This window comes from Zootermopsis nevadensis, unplaced genomic scaffold (genome assembly GCF_977971745.1).
Source record: "Zootermopsis nevadensis isolate Lab colony 2312 unplaced genomic scaffold, Znev_1.0 Znev_ptg000024l, whole genome shotgun sequence".
Classification (NCBI taxonomy): domain Eukaryota; kingdom Metazoa; phylum Arthropoda; class Insecta; order Blattodea; family Termopsidae; genus Zootermopsis; species Zootermopsis nevadensis.
In genome coordinates this window covers 14,032,386-14,052,603 of record NW_028259156.1, presented here as the reverse complement: position 1 = coordinate 14,052,603, position 20,218 = coordinate 14,032,386, and the positions used below count along the sequence as shown (strand labels likewise).

The 20,218-nt window shown below is 37.3% G+C and overlaps 1 protein-coding gene across 2 annotated transcripts in view; it reads left to right on the top strand.

Moving 5' to 3' along the window:
- Window positions 1-202: 202 nt before the first annotated feature.
- Window positions 203-20,218, top strand: part of Axs (Abnormal X segregation) — a 230,836-nt gene continuing 210,820 nt past the window's right edge. For both annotated transcript variants that reach the window (XM_022083433.2, XM_022083432.2), the window contains exon 1: window positions 203-299. The gene's annotated coding sequence lies outside the window, so the exon portion shown is untranslated. The remainder of the gene's footprint in view (window positions 300-20,218) is intronic.

Below are 20,218 nucleotides of genomic sequence, written 5' to 3'. Positions count from 1 at the left end.
AATAACATGAATGCATAAAATCCTTAAAACAAAAATGCGGCTTCAAGAACAGATGTACGAAATTCGCAACTGTTCTATTACTAATGCCGCTTGGTATCTGAAAGGCAGCTTAGCTTGGATGAGTATCAACCCCAATTGGTTTACGAAGAGAGCGACCCGTGACAGGTAGAGACACCCGCGGTTGAGACTTAAAACAACACACAAAGAAGACAAATGCCGTCAGTCTTACGAAGTGTTTTAAGTGGTCTGTGACGGACGTAGTGAATCGGCAGATTATCTCCATTGTTCTCAGCACGAAGGTATGTACTCACTTTGAGTATTGGTGTGGTTAGAATATAATTGGTCTACTGTTCTTGAGTAAAGTAGTATGTGTAGCATTCTAGAATGTTTTACTTTCAGCCACGTTGGTTTATGACTGTTGCTAGTAGGAAAAGATGCATATTAAACTATTGCTTACTTCAGTCAAAAGAAGATTCCATTTTCACGTTATGAAGCTGCAAATTAGCTGTACAACGTCATAACAATGGTTGAAAATGGGTAAACTGTGCCGTTCGTACAGTTAGAAGGTCGCTAATTAGAACTGAGTAAAACTGTCTACATTTACTCAGTAAAATTTGCAGTGTGGCGGGGAGTACAGTCGACCGGCCATGAGAAAATCCATGCTGGGGGAAGTCGATTCTGGTGCGGTGAAGGGGGAATGTTTACTACCAAGTGGACTAGAGGGCTGCTATTGGTGGGAAGTGTTACGCGCCATAGTTTTACACTACTACAGACAGAGTACAGTTAACTGTGTATTTCATAAATAAAGACCAGAAACCCGAAAAATGCTCTGGGTTGATTTAATATATTCCAGCGTCAATATAGACGTATCATCTATAGCCGTTGTTGTAAAGGGATTTTCCGAGCTGTTATCAGTATCAAAGTAGCCACTGCCATGAGAGAGGTTTCAAGTGTGTACCGAAGTACCCATTATATATATATTTTGTCCAAACTCGAAACTTTGAAATGTTAGGTATCAAATTAATTATCATAACATGTTTTATCACTATAGATTTTAATTGCTATGCTCTTCATGTTATAAATTTAACGGTCGAGGACTGCGGTCAATTTTTATTGTTAAGTTTAAAGAACCATATTTTGCTCATTACGAAATTTACTTTCAGATAAGAAACCTAACAGATTACTCTTTACCTTTATCTTTCTAACATAAGATGCGTCAAGTGTTTAAGGTGGATTATTTTACCCTGAATATGGCAAGTTCAGTGTCTGCCTAAATGCTTATACTGTAACATGATAAGACAACCACTGTAATCATTGCAGAAAACAAACGTCCTATTCACGTATTTATTACACTTTATGAATAGGATTATCTGTTGTAGTATCTACACTTACAACAACCACAGTAGTGATTCGTAAGGGCCTACATTCCCTGAAGTGACAGATCTCAAATGGTATTGTATATTCTTTGATCCTCCTGTAGTCTACAATCTCAAATGGGAGAGACAGTGTGCAGTTTTCTGGCTCCCTCATGAAAAGTTCACGCGCACTCTTATTGCGCTCTCCGTCTTCGTCTTATTCGCCGGCTTTGATCGCTGCATGTTCCACCTTACTTAATGCGACACCATACGTGAATCAAGGTACTAACAAATGAAATGAGTAGCGGAACGCGCAAGGTTGCTGCAGACATATTTGATTTCTTCCGACATCTCTCCGTCGCTTGGCCTTATGATTCCACCAAATGGTTGATAGTGAAATCTCTGAATGTCCCGAGGAAAGATGTAAAAATTACAAAATATTATGTGATGGGAAGGGAATAAAAATCATTCTGAATGATTTTGACTGGATATATGGTTGTTGGATATCTGCTCAATTGGTTAACGTATGTAATTACAAATGAATAAATATGTTTCCTCTTGCGAAGGCCGTCAGAATATAGTCCAAAATTTGAGAACTGGTCTGAGCGGTACACACAAGAGAAGGTGCCTGTGATCTTGTCTCTCTGACTTCATCTCGTTACAAGTATGAGGCAAGTCTCTGGTTGAATTGAAGATGCGAAAGTGATCAGTACACTGAGGGTTTAATAGAGAAGCAGTGAAGCAAGACGGGTTGCTTCCTTCAAGGGCTTCAAGGGACCTCGTTCATCTGAATTGCAGGGCTCTAGGGACCTGACGGCATACTCATTGTTTAAATCAATAAATTCTCAATAGGGTGAACTGGCTAATATTCGTGAGGGGGGGGGGGGGGTGAGACAATTGTGGTTGTGAAACTGCAAGCTTCTATCTGAACAAATATGTAGCCAGTAGTAGGAATTGAGGCTTTCACGGCGGTGAGTCAGAAGATTGCTGTCTTTTGGGTAGTTGCGCCGTGTTGTCTGGTAGACGTTTACCGACGTTTCGGAGGTCCTTGCTGCCTCCATAACCGCTGAGCTCACTACTAGCTTCTCAAGAATGTTCTCTTCCATGGAATCTATTTAAACTTCTGCAGTAACATCTAACGGAACTTCTGTGTTTCTTATGGCATTTATGCTAATTAATATCTAGACCAGAAGCTGATCGGAACCATTAAATTCCAATCCCACTTTATTTTCTTGAATCTTCGTGAGAGTATTTTAATGCATAATTGAAATACAATGAATTTTTACAACTTCAGTTTAACTATAAATTTATTCTCAAATATGGAGATAACATAATTTTATCTAATATGTACTGAGAACATAGTTTATTAATTCATGTTTCGTCCCTTAAGCATGTTCAATTAGCATTTCAGCTTCAGGCTATGTCAATATTTAATTGTGTTATAAATGTCGCAATACTATACAGTGTTTGAAGCGTAACTCTCAGACATTGTTCTGGTTTATTTAGTTTGTGCATGTAATTTAATAGAACATAATTTCCAACTTCCAAAACTGTGTAAATCAATTAGCTGAACGTTGTAGCTTCTGCATTGCTCACTGTAGCATTTAGTACTTTGTAAACATTATTGTGCCGACGATAACTCCCAGCATTGCCAACTTGAAGTCAGACCGCGTTGTTCTTTCGTTAATGCCGCGATGAATAAATAAGTCGTTCGAGTTTTCCAGAGCGTAATAACGAACATATTATTTTATTTAGTGTTCTGTCTTACGACAGGTCCATTGCTCTGCCCAAAAAGAGCTCTCCAGTTTTCCTGATTCTCAGCTTCTCGTTTTAACTCCTGGAACTTCATCTTCTTTCCTTGTTTAAGGTCGTCGGTTAGCTGTATCAATCTTCTTCCTAGTCCTCTCTTTCCTTCAACCTGGCCTTCGGTGATATCACTCAGTAATCCATTCCTTCTCATAATATGTCCCAGCCAGTTAGCTTTCCTTCGTGTAATCGCCTGCAGAATGCTTCTTTGCTCGTTGACTCTCCTCAATACTTCTTCGTTGGTCACTCGATCCGTCCACCTGATCTTCTCTATTCTTCTCCAACACCACATTTCAAAACTCTCCAGGTATTTCTGTTCCTTCTTCCTGAGTGTCCAAGTCTCTGCTCCATACAGCGCGACACTCCATACGTAACACTTCACTAGTTTCTTCTTCATCTCCAAGCCCAACTTGCTAGTGAGAAGTATCCTCTTCTTGACGAAAGCTGCCTTGGCCATGGCTATCCTTGCTTTTACTTCCTTGGTGCATAGGGCGTCCGTCGTGATTATGCTTCCCAAGTACTTGAAATGCTCCACGTTCTCCAGCTGTTGGTTTCAATAACGAACATAACGTAGAATATTTGTAACTGCAATAACGTAATTATTGTAACAGGTCACAATATTTTATTAAGAGTTCTGAGTTACATTATTTTGTGTATTCCTCCTTCTGAGAGGGATAAACGATCGGGAATTGATCCCTGGCATGGCAACAATTCGAGACCGATTCTGGGACCTCTTTAGCCTAATATACCTTCATTCGGTGCTAAAGTTAACACCTTGAGCTACAACTCCACTCGTTCATACATTTATATGGCCTGGTACATCATTAATTACAAGGATACATTTTTAATTATGTTATATTGGGTTTTGGCGCCTTGTGGAGTGGTCTGTAGATGCCGAATTTTCCTAGGAACTTAACATTTGTTTTTCTCTAGGTACCATAGTAAATATTTGTTTATTAATATCCTTCATTTCACTGCTTAAGGCATTGGACACAGCATACATTTTTTAAATTTTCTTCCTTAATCTGAGATTTCAGGTTTTCGTGGTGGCGTGGTATTTTGACTAGTGTAAGATGTCAAGGCATCCGAGCATCTGATAAGTCATTATGTTACTGAGAACAGTTACTGGCGATCTGGGAGTGAATGAGACCATGTGAAAAATTCCTGTCTTTCGTCGTTTATGGTAGCTTAGTTTTACAGTAGCATTTAGGACTGTTATTTGGCAAACAGGCCTGAAGGGAAATTTGCTATTAAATCTGATGCATGCCATAGAGCTTTGAAACTGGAACGGGGATAAACATGGGATGAAATTGTTTTAAGGAAATTGCTGTCAGCATGAAATTGAACGAAAGATGAGCAGAGGAAGAGGCAGAAAAGTAATTTATATTTTTACCTCCATAAACTCTGGAAGATTTATTATAACCTTTCATGTTCCTGTTATGAGGTAGTATTACTGTCAGGCACAGAAGAATGTATTGAAAATTATTGACATCTGTTATGAGACATTTACTGTAAACATATGACGAAATTCGAGACAGTGTCTACAGGAAAGACATGGATCTTAAGCAAGCAGCATTCAGAAATATGGAAGTCCAGTTTATATAGACCTTCTCCGATCTTCGTTAAATTGCAGTATAATTTTATTTATATTTCGCAATCTAAAATAGTGTTATCGAAAATTAGATCATTCTACCCGGATAGACCTGCAGATTCTGTTATGTACTGATTTTCATAAGTTACCTTTTCCTAAAAGTAGGCAATGTTTGTCATAAACACGGGAGTTTGAAGCGTCATCAGGTTTAACACCATCCGGGCCCTTTTAGACTAAGAAGACATCTTCGTCCCATCTCCTTTTAGGACTTCTGCCCCTCTGCTCGAGCGTGTAAAGATTCTTTGACGTATCCCATTTTAATTAATTCACTGAGAATGAGCATTCATTTGTCCTTTTGCTATTGGAATATTTTTTCTTCGGGATTAAAAACTTAGAGTTTGTTTTATTTCTGTATGAGCCTACATAGTCGTCAAGGCTATATACATGCTTGCTTATTAAGATACGGGCCATCTAAGGAACTACCAGCTTAAGAAATATTCTATTTCATAAAATTAGTTAATTTTGTAATGCATTCTGTTGTCGCGTGTGCTGAATTCAGCTCATATTCTACACGCTTCATGCGGTCATATCGTTGACTGGGTGCGTTCTCTGTAATCGTCTGTGGAGATTACGCTACAAACAGACGTTCGAATTAGATTTCAAAACTTTATTGCATGTGAAAGGCTCAGTGTCACATTAAGATCTTTGTAGTAGCGGAACCTTTTTATTTATAAAGTTATTTTTAAAAGTTCTACGAATTGATGCACTTGAAGAAACTTGCATTATGATTATGTCTTGGTTATTTAACGACGCTTTTTAAAACTGAGTACGACTGTTAAAATGGTTACGAATTATAAAAAAAATTATCTGTTTTAAATATTATATGCCTTGAGACTAAGTAATATCACGATTAAATTCATTCCTTATAACTGGCCTAAGAACAGATGTTCAATATGTGCTATTCTCTCTTCATCTTCTTATTGAGTTCTTTTTTCTAACTATTCAAGACTTCCCTGTCTGAAATATTCTGTATTACACCTCTATAAAGAATATAACCGAATATCCAACAGATACCAGTCCCCGGAATGTTATCTCTCTTTCAATATCAACATACCACGCTTCTTCGCTTGACAAAAACCTTCGTATATTTTCGCCTCTTCCTTTCTTTGTGCATGCCTCATTTTCTTTTATACGTACTTATTCTTGCCTTACGACCTTTGCTCCCGTGTTTTATTCGTCCTCTGTATAACTAAGCACACTTCAATATTTCGCCCTCTTGTGAGAAGAAACTTCTCATCCAATATCTAATTATTCTACTCACGCTCCTCTGTCACTTCTGCCTCTGCGTTTTCACTTGTTTTGTGTTTTGCCTTGGGAAGATTTTCTCCTCTAAAAAGCCGTGTAAAATTCGCCTTTGTATATATAAATATATTTCCATGCTGTTTATAGCTTATGTCCCCAATTACTTTAAACAAGAATATCATGTGTATTTTTCAGTTTCCTTGTATCAGCAGTGCATTTATCATGCATGCGTGCTGTGTGACCTGTTTATCTTTTCATCCAAGATTTGATTAACCTAAAAATAAATATGTCTGTCGTCTAGGATCTTAAGCTACGAAGTCTCTTAGCAACTGGTTGATGTCTCATACTGCCTTTATTATCATCGCCTTGACTATGGTGACAGCAGGAACTCCTGAAACACGTCATTTTCTACGAGACAATACTTAGAAATATCACTATTAAAAATCAACAATACCGTGTGTGTGTGTCGTAGTCCGTTTTATCACATTAGTCAACCAGTTCTGTATAATTTAATAGTGTCTCTTACTCTTGGGGCATTTTGTACTATCTTGAAGTTGTTTGGGTCAGAACGTCATTTAATTTAGTGTATCTTCTTATAGTCTGTCTCCAGGCTGTGCCCATTTGCTGAGTTTGTACTGAGAACCATTCTGTTGCTATTTTAATTGTACCTTTACCATCAATTTGTGACGATAAGTGAAGAGACTCTAAGAGCTTCCTACAGAACTCAATATTACATTAGATGTTATGGGGCTCTGTATTTTGCCTGTCCTTTGAATCGAGATAACAACCCATTCAAAAGTTTCTGATAAGACCCACTTCGTTAAACACGGTATTGGAGAAGCCTAAGTGTTCCTTCTTTTGAAACGTAGACCACGTGACTAATTAGTGGCTGCCTTTGGAATTCTACTCCTTGCTTTCAGCAAGGTGTCCTTATTATCAGCCTTGTTTGTAGCGGTGCATACCAATGACACATTGTAACGACATACTCCGAGATTACTATAGGCTTTGTTGGCCCACTCTAAGGAAGACAGAATTACAAAGTTTGTTACAGCATCTGAAGTGGATTCAGCGAGCATTTTATTGTTACTGTTAATTCCTCCCTCAGGTTGTTTCAGAACAGATATTTTGTAGATAAGTGTAATTAGGCTGATTTTGAGAAGGAATGTTTCTGAATGATTCTCTGATAATGGTTTAGTTTAAACAACCAGATAGTTAAATGAATCTAATCTGAAACTATTTACATCACATCAGAATTGTTTGCTTCCCGCAAGCGAATATTAAATTAAGCTGGTGGAAAGACCAAGAAAATAGTATCAGAGATTACGTGGAATTGTATTGGCATACGACGGACTCCATTATTAGAATCTGAATTTATAAAAGGACATATTCTGTTGCCGTTGAATTGAATATAGCTTAAAGAAATGTAATTAATTTATACTTCGTAGCCCGAAAAAATAATCTATGCAATGTTTATTTAATTAATGTGCAACATCTAATTAACATCATCCAACATTTTACAAAAAAAAATATGCTATAGTGAATCTACCAGATAGGTTGAATACCACTGCTCTATAGTGTTATTTTGTTTGTTTGTGTGCAGAGTTAATTTACAAAACATACAATTTGGTCTCTGAATAGGGGTCTAACTTACGTACTCTGATCAGCTGTTCCGTTCTGGTACTGTGATATAACCTCGAACTAATACAACTTTCCGGCAGACCCGTAGGATTCATACAGAATTCCTATGTGGTTAGGAGCCTTCATCTCAGCAAATCAGTAAACAACAAATATTAACTGAGTGTTTTATAGTTTATGGTCTCTGTTGTGTGCCAATGTCCCTAGTTGCGAGAGGTCTCATGTGACAAACTACAGCACATGAAATGGAGTGCGTTGAATTGAATTCCCTACCCTGAAATAACATCGGAAGTCAGGCTGGTTTGATAATACGGGTTCCTCCATTTTCAATTTTGTTTACGTTTACTTCAGTATATGGTACAATTTTTGCTTACAACGTACGCGTGGAACGAATGAGCAAAATTGTAAATACACATAAACTTTCGTCGGAGAATCCTCTTGGATTGGAACCACTTGGAATAATGAGTAGTAGTTGGCTTTATTACACCAACAATTCAAAATAAAATTTGATGGTAATTAAAATTTTAAAAAAACCAAGAGAATAATAATTGGAAAACGGCAAAAAAGACAAACAGTTATTTATATTTCTCGTCGTATTATTAGGGGAACAATGGCAGGATAATTCCGTGCAAGTAGTAGCCTACTTGAACAAGAAATAGAGGGAATGTTTTGGAATCTCAAAGGAAGGACGGTGATGCTGCGCGTGGGATCTGGATCAAAGCAAAGAACTTGTTTCTCAAAGTAGAAGAAAGTCAATATGACACAGCTAATATGAAAGCGATATAAGAATTCCTAAGCAGAATGCCCATAAAAGGTAACAGACTACAACAGTGAAGTAGAATATTAAATTTCGTGTAATCCATTTGTTTAAAGTGTTAGACGGCAGATAGAACAGAGTATATCAACAACAGTTTCTTGCCAAATTAAATCTTTTGCAAAGCAAATTACTCCAGTAAGCCTATAGCTATGAATTCGAATCTGAGCCAGCTGTTTCCAATTCTCGTTTCGAACTCTCATTTCCGTTGTAATATGGTTTTCCCAGCTCCGTTACCGTTTTCCAATGGATTTCCCGACTGAGATCACGTATTACGTTTTGCCTATCCTCTCAGGCCTACTTGTTCATGTCCTGTTCATGGTACTTCCATCAGTGAAATTCCATAATTACTGCTGGCAGAAGGGTATAAGTATAGAATTTAACTTGTTCAATATTTTTTGTTCCTGATATTTCCCTTAGAAATTTTTCAGGTACTTGTAATTTACACTCATCAACCAAGCTAACAAGCAGGTAATGCAATTTTATGGGGATTAAGGAACAGAGTTTCAATTACCCCGGTTTGCAACTGGCATGATAAGTCATTAGCTGTCTAGTGCGGATTGCGAATACACTGCATTTCATCCCAATGTAACGCATTTATTGCAGAGGCCTTGATTGCCACGCCTGAAGCGAAAACGTAAGCATATTGTACTGCTTGCATAACCCTTCTCTTTTTAGACAAATACCATTTCCTCCTTCTTGCAAATTTCGTCTATTCTATTCTTACAGGCGCCGTTGTTTTCAAGTGTACCTTTAAATAGGCACTACAACAAGAAATCTCACAAACGTCGAGCCATTTTAACATAATAAGAAACAATAAACTCAAAGTTTAAACCTACGAGTCAGTATAACATTACCAGTATTACTGCACGAAATGTTCAACAGGGGTGTACGTTATGATTTTGAACACTTTAGAAGACAAACACTCACGAGTAAGGACTCTTATGAAAGAAGTTTCTGCACTGTGTTAAGTCGGTGCCTTGTCACGACAGCATATTCTCACGTCCTTACGCGTTCCTCGAGTTCATTAAAGGATTCCGGAAACCCTCTGTGGGTCTAATGCTTTTTGGCTGCTGCTTATTTCCGCGTAGTGTTACATACCAGTAACAACTCTTCCTTCTTTCATCACCAGTGAGAATCTTCATTCGCTCCCTGAGGAGTCAATCGTGTAAGATGCCCAACTCTTTCCTTTTCCAGGAAATCGATCATCGATCATTCTTTCACATAATCGATTTGTTATCTATGATCAGTATTTGTAGATGGTGAGAGCGCTTAAATGTTATGCTGTGTTGGTTTCCAGCTTGCTTCTTCTCTACCGAGGATAGGCATTAATAGAATAATATATTATTAAAATGGATTATAGAGAAATAGGTCGTGAGGTTCAGAGGGTGTGGCCTGTATTCGTCTGGACTCGTGAATTACAGGGTTACATGGAAGGCAGTGAATTTTTCGACAATGTGAATAACTATCAGCGTCTCAAGAGAATCTTTGTTCCATGCAGTTAATATGTTAAATTCAGTGCAAGGAAATTGTGTTCTCACTTACGTCGAATTAAACTTGGTACCTTGAGCATTTTCTGAGTCTCGCACGCGGTTTTACGTTCATTGTTCTTGATACTGGAGGATTCAGTTTCTGTTTTGTTTCCAATCTTAAGGTCATGTCTGCACGTGTACAGAACTCTTACATTTATGTTCATATTGCAAGTTGAAGGAACAAAGCTTTGTAAACGTAAGGGTTTTTTTCACAAAGGAACTTATACCCGATTTCGATTTATTGATAATAATAAGTGCAACTTGTTTTGGTTAGTGGTAGCGCTTCGTATGTTAAGAGATATAAGGGCTTTCATTTCCCGCGCCAACCATGTCGATTGGGAATCTTCATGGCTTCATGCAGTTCACAAACAGCAAATCCATTGAAATAATTTGAGGACCGCTGCTTATTATTTGTTATTACCTCCAAAACCTTTGTCTTCTTAAAGTCGCTACTGTTTCAGTAAGCCTGCCAGCAGAATGCAGAAAGAGCAGAGCAAAGTCATGAAAACCTAACATTGAGACCACCTAAAAAATGAGAGTAGTTATATTTGATTATATATTCATCTTTTGTTGCATGTTTATGTCTATGCTGCAAAAAAGTGTTTTAAAAGTTTCAACACAAACATAAATGCAAATACGAGATTAATTGTGATTCTACTATTGACCACTCCTATAAATTTATTTTTATAAAGGAGTTTTGGATAATTCCTGTATCATCTCGTTAACAGAACACAGGCATTTGATATTCCATGTTTTCCGGACGGAATTTGATCATGTTTCCTTCTTAATCCGCATTTGGATGTACGTCTGTTTCTAACTTACTGGACGATTTATTCCTATCCCAAAAATTGAATGCATTCGTACAGTGTATTGTTACAGGATACCTTAAGTAATAACACGGAGAAAAAACATATAGTTATGCACAATTATAGTCAGATCAAAGTAGCCCACTATTCCAGTGTAAATTATACGTCACCATTAAATGGTTTAAATATTGGAGACAGGGTTTATTGAATTGTTATATAGATCATGTTATATTGCGATAATAATAACCTATTTTATTCCACATCGTTTATTAGAGGGAACCATTAATCATTCTATAAAAGGAAGTTGATTTATTGAGACAGCATATTAATAGCAGCGCGAACTACAAGTTTTATGTAGGACACACGCCAATACATTTTCGTTCTCACTTGTATCCATGACTGTTCGATTTCTGCTGAAGAATTGTTGACTACTTTCTTATCTATTCTAGGTACGACGTAACGTTTATATTTGCACTATGAATGCCTAGCATGGTGTGCAACCCCAATTAGTAAGCAAGGCGAATGATTTTCAACACTTTCAGGACCTGCTGGAAAGGAAAATGTTATAATTGATACTTGAAGCGTGGGTCTGTCACAAATCTCTGTTTGGTTTTAGTTCCGGTAGATAATGGAGTTCTACTCACTTCAATTACTGCTAAAAGGAATGTGGATTGCTTTTTTCCGTATTGAAGAGTAGGACATAATGCAAGTCCACCATGTAGGAAAATCGTATAAAACCTTCCCTGATTAACCATGAACGCTAATGCGATTTTATATTACTGAGTTACTTTAAAATTCTAAATGGCAATTTAAGACATAGGTTAATTAATGTAAATCTGAATAGCTGTGAAGTTTTCTGTAAGCTTCTACCTTCCATCACTTCTGACGAAAGAGGTATATGTCTAAACCCTCCGATGCTGAGATTTTAGTAAATATAAATTCATCATCATCAGAGTGTCAGGTATTAGACCACGAGGAATATTGCGGTTTCTTGACATTTCTTCATGGTCTTCCTAGATTTCTGTACCCCATAGACATGCCTTAATTCTTACCGTGTACTTAGATAAATCTTAGTATATTTGATGTTAATGCGTACTTTACATTATTGAGAACCTGCAAATAACTACAGCTGTCCTTTATCAGTCGGCTTGTCACCTACCAGACAGAGGGAAACGACGTTAATGTCTGAAACAGATATCTTATGTGTAGCACGGGAAGTGTTGCGAGATGCAGTAAACACCAGAAACGTTTTTCTCACGTGAATTTTACGTCGCATTTGAATTAATGGAAGTAAGAAATCGTTGGCTGTGCACCTCCATAGTTTATCTGTCCTCTTGTGAAAAGCCCGATGTTTCCAACTGATTTGCCAGTTCTCCACTCGTGTCTGCGAGACAGACTGGCATACTGTACGTCCTTCTCACACCCCGACATACTTTGCCACTCTCTGCTTCTCGTCCTCTTTATAACGCTAATTTATTTTTATTCCGCTCCATTCTTTTATTCTTATCCGACTGCCACACTATCTCTTTTTTATGTATATTGTAAAAAAAAATCTCGGTTAGAATTTGCTACATCCTTTTGCCCTCGGAGGTATAATTCATTATAAGTGAAGTCATGCATACTCCTCAACGCTCGAAAGGTATTCTTTAAAAAAATGAGTAAAAATTACACTCCACGTGGCTTTGTAAATTCCGCCTTCTGTGCATAAGCTTTTTCTAAGTACCATCAGAGGTAGAACGCTCAAAAGAATTTGATGGCGTTACATTTATATCCGCAGTAAAACTTAACTTCCCTCTGCATTCCTTCTACGAATGAAGCACGTAAAATTAAGGGTAAGAGATAGTCAGAATGCCAACTGTTTCAGAGCAGTGTCTTTAATTTTAACAGAAAGTTAAATGTAACAGGTACAGTGCTGTGAAAAGAAAATATGCTGTACCGTTTTATCCTCTTCTCCTCTCTTGATGTGTTGTTTTGTTGTGTCTCATTGTTTTGTTGTGTCTCATTGTTTTGTTATGTCTCATTGTTTTGTTGTGTCTCATTGTTTTGTTATGTCTCCTTGTTTTGTTATGTCTCATTGCTTTGTTGTGTCTTATTGTTTTATTGTGTCTAATTGTTTTGTTGTGTCTTATTGTTTTGTTGTGTCTCATTGTTTTGTTGTCTCTCCTTGTTTTGTTGTGTCTCCTTGTTTTGTTGTCTCATTGTTTTGTTGTGTCTCATTGTTTTGTTGTGTCTTATTGTTTTGTTGTGTCTCATTGTTTTGTTGTGTCTCCTTGTTTTGTTCTGTTTCATTGTTTTGTTGTGTCTTATTGTAGGACCACTGCCACCGGGTAAAAACCCATTTGCAGTTAATAATAAATAATAATAATAATAACTGTCTACCATATATACACCTTATACATGGTAGACAGTTCCAATGTCCTCAAATTCTTCTGATACAATCCAGTGCACTTAGAAGTGAGGAAATAAATGCATAGCATAATTCTGGCGAATTATCTCTGTTATTGTCACTAGATTTTCAAATCGAGAATGTCATCTTTTGGTGTATTTTTATAAGTGGCATAAACAGGCGAGACGGACTTGCAAGACTGTTCAACATATGTAAATTATTTTGTCCTAATTTAATTCAACGTCTCTAAGTACGAGATGACACAACGTAACAGTTACTTTTGTTTAATTTTATGTAAAACCTTAAGACGTCTGAAGAAAATGTTTTGGACACAAAATGCTTTTTTTTTCTCGAAAAAAACCTATGTTCGACATTCTTCGCCCCGATAAATATTTAGCGAGATGCGAACAGAAACGAATGTGGGTGTTCATGTGTCCGTTACTGTTGTCCGACTTTAATACGAATCGTAATATATCGATAAATTTTAGTTTGTGGGGGGGGGGGGGGGGGGGTGTAGAGGAGCGTCAGCTTCGGTGACTGTTTGCGCCTATTTGCGATATGTTTTAGTAAAAGTTCCAAATATTAAGTTTAGCTGTTTTGGATTCATTACGTGCGTACATACGTTCAGACGAAGCGAAGTTAATAAGCGCTCTGCAGAGTTGCGGAAAGCCTAGGAAAGAGAGAAGGCGAAATTCCAGAGCAGCAGCGGCCTGTGAAGATGTAGGCCTACCTTTAAGGGTATCCACTTCTCGAAAACACTTTGATGATCTTAAACGAGTACTATCTCGACTTACAAGCAAAGTTATGTAATTTTACAATCCTGTTGAATGTGTTAGCGATCTTACTTTTTTTTTCATAAACATTTCCCCGACTTGTTCGTAAGGGATAGGGTCTTCGACCTCCGTCTTGTAACCTGGTAAGAGTTACCTACGTTGCTTGCTGCCTCAGTCATCAGGGCAAAGACGGCCATATTCATATTCGTCGCCGTGAGAACTTGAAATCCGAACTGATAACTTATTTTTTAATTTGACTATCTCACATTTTGGTATTTAGTTTATCACACCGATATTTTAAGTGAGCGGGTGGTGGCTATGGAAGTCTATGGCCCTGAATGTCTAACGAGACGTGTTAATTCTGGTCCTTTCCTTTCACCGTGTTCTTGGATACACGTTTATCTGCAGGGTAGTAAACACTTGTACGGTATTTATTTTAACTGCAGAGTAATACAGTGGAAAGTAGAATTCAATAGGAGAGATTTTCTGCCTTTGAAACGATTTACATGTGATTTGGTTGTTTTCTCAGTTCCAAAAATTTAGTCGAGACACGATGCTGCAGTGGAAACAGCGCTCCTCGTCGCGACGTGACTAGCAACGAACCACTTTTCCTACGTCACAATATCGTTTCCTGCAGCAGAGCTTCGTAACTTCGTCGTTCGAATGTGTAATAGCGCAGTTTTCGTTTTAGGGGCAGCAGTTCTCCTTATGGACCCAGAATCAAATTACAGTAAATACATTCATTACAATTTGCACTGACGTTTATAGTTTGCCTAAAGAGACAGTAGCGCCTCGGAATTTTTCAGTGCTCAGGTACCAAAGTAGATTCATTTGTTCTGACTTACTGGTGGTAAGTAGTGGAAGTACCAACATAAGGGAGAGTCCAAGTTGATGCTTACATTTGGTGGGCCTTTTTCAGGATTTTGATACACAGAAACAATACTTACACATAAAACAGTGATTGGTAAATTAATTTTTAAATCTCCCTTTTATGGTTCTTGAGAACTGATGTGTGAGAATTCGTACGTTCTTGTTCGCTGCATACGTGTTTTGTTTCTCTTATGGATCGAAACTCAATTTTGTGATCGTAGGAAATTTCTGCGTCGGAGTTGTTGTTTTTCTTGTCTCCCCGTCTGTTTACTGACAGGGCCAAATCTAGATAGAAGAATCGTGTCTCTTCAATTCCCAGATAAATGACGTCAATCAGAATTGACGAAAGACAGCGGACCCATGCGATAATTCGCTACAGTTTGAGATAGAACAAAACATGGCTGCCTCTTTATAAAGCTGACATAGAAACTGTCAGTATAGAATGAGTTATAGAGGATTTATTTTTGATACCATCCACATATTAGCAATATATTCTGTATTCTAGAATATATAAAACAAAGTAGCTTTTGCCAGATGTGCAGTGGCTACACTCCCTTATGTTTGAAGTTTTAGTACCATACTCAAAATAAAAAAGTATTTTACTCCATATCAAGTGTTTTATTAAGAGTTTAAAATCAAGCCTTCAAAAATATTTCTTCAACGTTTCTAAGAAATGAGCGGTGGCGGAACATAAGTACCCTTCAGGGTTTTCTGACAACGGTGTAATTTCATGCAGAATACTTCGCCTCGAGTGGAACTTAATAGAATCGCCAAGCACAAAAGACATTTGTTGTTTTTTCTGAAGTGAGAAAGTACTTTTATGCTACAACTGAACAGAAAACGGAAAATTAAAATACTGCGTTAAAAATCCATTCTCCTTGACCCAGACTCGAAACTCCATTGACTGTTATGGAAGACGCAGCAGGCAATAAACGAAGTTAGCACAAGAAAAGAGGAAATGTATAGAAATGAACAATTACGACAGGGAAGCAGAATAATTCCGTTACTTACTGATTTTCACGCATTTTCTCTCTGTCTATTGCATTCCGCTATTTTTGCTATGAAAGCCTCCCACGGGGCCACCTACAACGAAGAAACTGAAGTAACAAAAAGATGAGAAACATGGTTCATGTTTTCACTCTTCTGTACGTCAGAACCAGAACAGTAAAAATCCTACTCTGGTAAATTTTAGTTTAAAAAGTTCCCTTTCTAAATATTCTACTTCGAATGAAACTCGTAATTTAGAGTTTGTTAAACCGAGTCCAACGTTCAATAAATGTTTTCAAACTGGAACATCGTTTATTAACTAGAACTTGCACATTTGGCATTGTGCGTTGTCTAGGTTGAATTTAATAATACGCAGGGCCCTTGGGCTATTTATAATGTTGTTCGCAATAGTAATTAGTTGATCTTGTAATTGTCGTTTTGTTTGTTTTGAAATTTTTCTGATTTCATCTTTTATATACGTAGCCTATAGCTCGCGTTCGAATACAAGTCGAGCTTATTGTAATATGATGCAGTTTTTAAGAGTTATGCATCAGTAATATGTATAAAATTATTATTTCTCGAAAAATTAAGATAGGGTTTTCGAAATGAATCAGTTTCCGGTGCCGTTGAAGCTGTCAGGAAATATAAACTTTCAGGGTGGTCGGTTAGATTTAATGTAATATGAAGATGATATAGCATCTAGTGTGTGAGGAGTTGAAATATGTGATTGTTGACAAATTTTGTGTGGTACAAACGATGTTAGCCAATTTAGTCTCTTCGGATGTGATCTGCATGGTCATCTGCAATGTGCAAAATACTGGTGGTATGAATCAGTTAACAGGAAGGAAACAGATGAACTCGGAGAGACCTGTGTGGGTTCGTACGTAAAATTCTATTGGGAAATCAAGGATAACAATCTAACGAATCAAAATTGCTCGTATTTGCTCTCTGTAATATTGATAATCGATGTCCTAACTATACTATACGTGCTGTTTCTTCTTTATGTTTAGGATCGTATCACATTTGTGAAACACAAGTCACATGGTTCGCAAAACGTAGTAACTGAGATTCATTTACCATTTACAAACCCTAGATTATCTTGTTTAGCATAAAACAGGGCCATATTTTATCCAGACCTCCGTAATACCCCAGTGTGCCGAAAGGGGAGGGGTGACGTCTTGACGCCTGTACCCCTGCTTGTGACTATATATCAAAACTCTGCCTTTCAGTCTCCAGTGTATAAAAAGTGAAGTGTCGTTAGGACAAAAAAGCAAATAAATTATATATACCATGTTTATCCTTTGATTAATGTTTCAGAGTTTCCGTGTGCATTTTTACTGAATTTACGTATAGAACAACATAACTGTTTCTCACATTTGAGGAATGTATTAACAAGTTACATAATGCGTCTACCGCGTAAAAATGAGTGAAGAAGAAATGGTCATTTTAAATCTTTGTTATAATTATTGAAGGATTGAATAATTATAATTGTACGAACTTAGGTATATATGCAAAACTTATTATCTACTTCGTTCACCTGTTTCTTGTCAAATTACACATAGGTTTTCAACCTCTTTCAGTTTGGAAGGAAGTGCAAACATACCTCATGCACTCGTGATGATTAAAATTTTTTCTTATGTTACAGCTCCACCGTATTATATTATGCATATTATTTTAACCTTTTCTTGTATGTTTATGGATTATGGATTTTTGTAGTTGAGTCTCCGGATAGGAGGCGTTGTAAGTGTGATTAAATTACCTTCTCTCTGTTGCAATAGCTGGAGAGAAGATTACGCTAACAGTTTCAGTTTTCGGTGAAGATTAAAATACGTGTAGAACGATTACTCTATTAAATAATTTATTATATATTAAAAGTGACATAATGATGTATAATTTCAGAGGACTTTTATAAAATTTGGTAACTGCTTCTTTACTCTCATGAACAGTGGCACTTAATGAAAACTTTAAACAAGGTGTCAATTAATTCTTTCTCGACACCCTCATATGGGCGTGGCATGGTGTTTAGTTAAGCACCAGGGACAGCTTTGCCTGACCCTGAATACGAGAGCTCGTCAACCAGCTCTTAACGTTAATACGGCCCTTCTATTCACTTCTAATCCTGCAGTTCAGCTAAGGAAGATGCTGGCGTCTATACTCTGTGCTAATAAACCGCAAGTGGAATTCAATAAGCGAGGGTAGCTGAAGAAGATTATACAATACCTACTCTCAGGAGTAAAATTGAACCATGGGTGTAATATCAGAGAGTGGTTGTAGCAAAACAGTTTGAGAGAACTTTGAAGTGTATGAAAGCCGTTTCCAACAAAGAAAGAGGATGTTTCCAGAGAAAATACTTCACACACACATTTGGAAGTATAGTCACACATAATAACTCTTTTTAGACTAAACTATCCAAGGCAATAACAAATTAAAGTGATATTGACTACAATAAGATGAAATTATATTCAGAAAAATACTTTTACTCGGTTAAGAATCTTTTATATTCCATACGTTTCTAGAAAGAGAAATATATATATATACACAATGAAAACAAATAATTTGTAAACAAATTATTTGGGTGCTTATTTGTACCTAAGTAATAACAAGTTAGAGGATAATACATTTCTTTCCCATACATTTTAATATCATCCTCCCCATCAATCTTCGCTTCCGTAATTATTCGAGAGGTAGCCCCCAACAAAATTCAATATGGAGATGGCTCTCCTCTGAGATGTTACGTCGTGCAATCAGATAAATATTCACCGACATTTCAGAGGCGCTCGCTGCCTCCATCATCAGGGTTATTACGCATCATATTACTTCTTGTACACCTAGGCATCCCAAATGAACTCCTCCCGTCAAGGTTCTCGACCAAATTTCTGTGTACATTTTTAATTTCTTCTTCATGTGCCACATCTCAACGTTCATAGCTCTTGGTTTCAGACACCCCCAATCTGTTCTCTATACAGTCTGTTGGGTAATGTATCATACCGAAGTGATTAACATTATCGACGTTTCGGAGCAACTTGCTGCAGCATTCTGCACGGCCGACGTTCAGGCATCAATTCCTGTTAATACGTGAGGGCGGTAGACAAGTTTTACACTCGTACATCAACTAATGTTAAAAAAACTGTTAGACCGAACATGGTCGCAGAGTGGGTCAGTATTCCTACTTCGTATTTGAGAGGTCCCGGGTTCATATCTCGACGCGGACCGACTGTCCTTGTTCATGGGTTGTCCCTCCATTCAGATACCAGAAATGTGCGTTAAATTGTGCGCTGCAGCTTCCTTTCTTATATTTTTGCTTCAATATTTCATAATCATTCCTTCATTCGACGTTATACGTACTGAACTACTGACAGCCTTCTTAAATATAGCACGAGTAAATTTAAAAAAAAAATTACGGTTGCCGCTTGTGTAGTGATTGCGGCAGATTATTTCACGACTTCGTTGTTACGTTCCCAGCGTAAGTAATATTTATGACCTCCATCGGCTACGTAGATATTGTAATTCTGTATGTGGGACACATGTGATTATATGTTGTTCCGGATTCTATTTCTGAACTCTGGCCTTCCTGCGATATCCATGCTCATTGTATGACGTACACTTTAATTACAAAACCAGAAGGGGTCTGGTCCAAACTATGACAGATTTAATGAAGTGAAGTCAGGATGTGAGTTATAGGTAATCGAGGTTTTCATAGTTGGTAACAAAATATCATCACCTGGAGAGAAACTGGCGAAAAAAAAATGATTACAGTTTGGATCGTCTGAAACCCACTTGATTGGAGAATGTTTTGCGAAATTACCCATACTGTTGGAATTACACGATCCGTGCATAATTCGAATTTGCCAGAATTACCACCAACCGCTTTCATGCAGAATATTGAAATTCATGTCAGCATTTTCGTCTTGATGGAGATTAATTGCATTCATCTCTTTGTAACATATATATAACATGCTGCAAATATTTGTGTCTCCCGTGTTTCCAGTCCAGTGTAGGCCAATATTATCAGGTAGAACGCGGTCTCATTGAATTAAGACATTATAAACTTGTAATTGTTGTAACACGTGGTTCACTCAGACTCAGTGTACATTGAAAGGGTTTGTAATTTAGTCAGAGAGGACACGTCTTTTGTTTATATCGTCATTTGCATAAACGTATTTGTCACATTTAATAATCATCTGTATTTCCACTGCCCCTGGCTCTACGCATATAATTAGTTAACTGCTTATAATTTCGCTAAAATATATTTTATTGTCTACACGTATTTTCGATATTAGTGACAGCAGTCATATTCGAAATCTTGACCTTCTTAAATACTGAACTTCTGTGTGACATAAGGGCCTAAATTTGATTCCGAG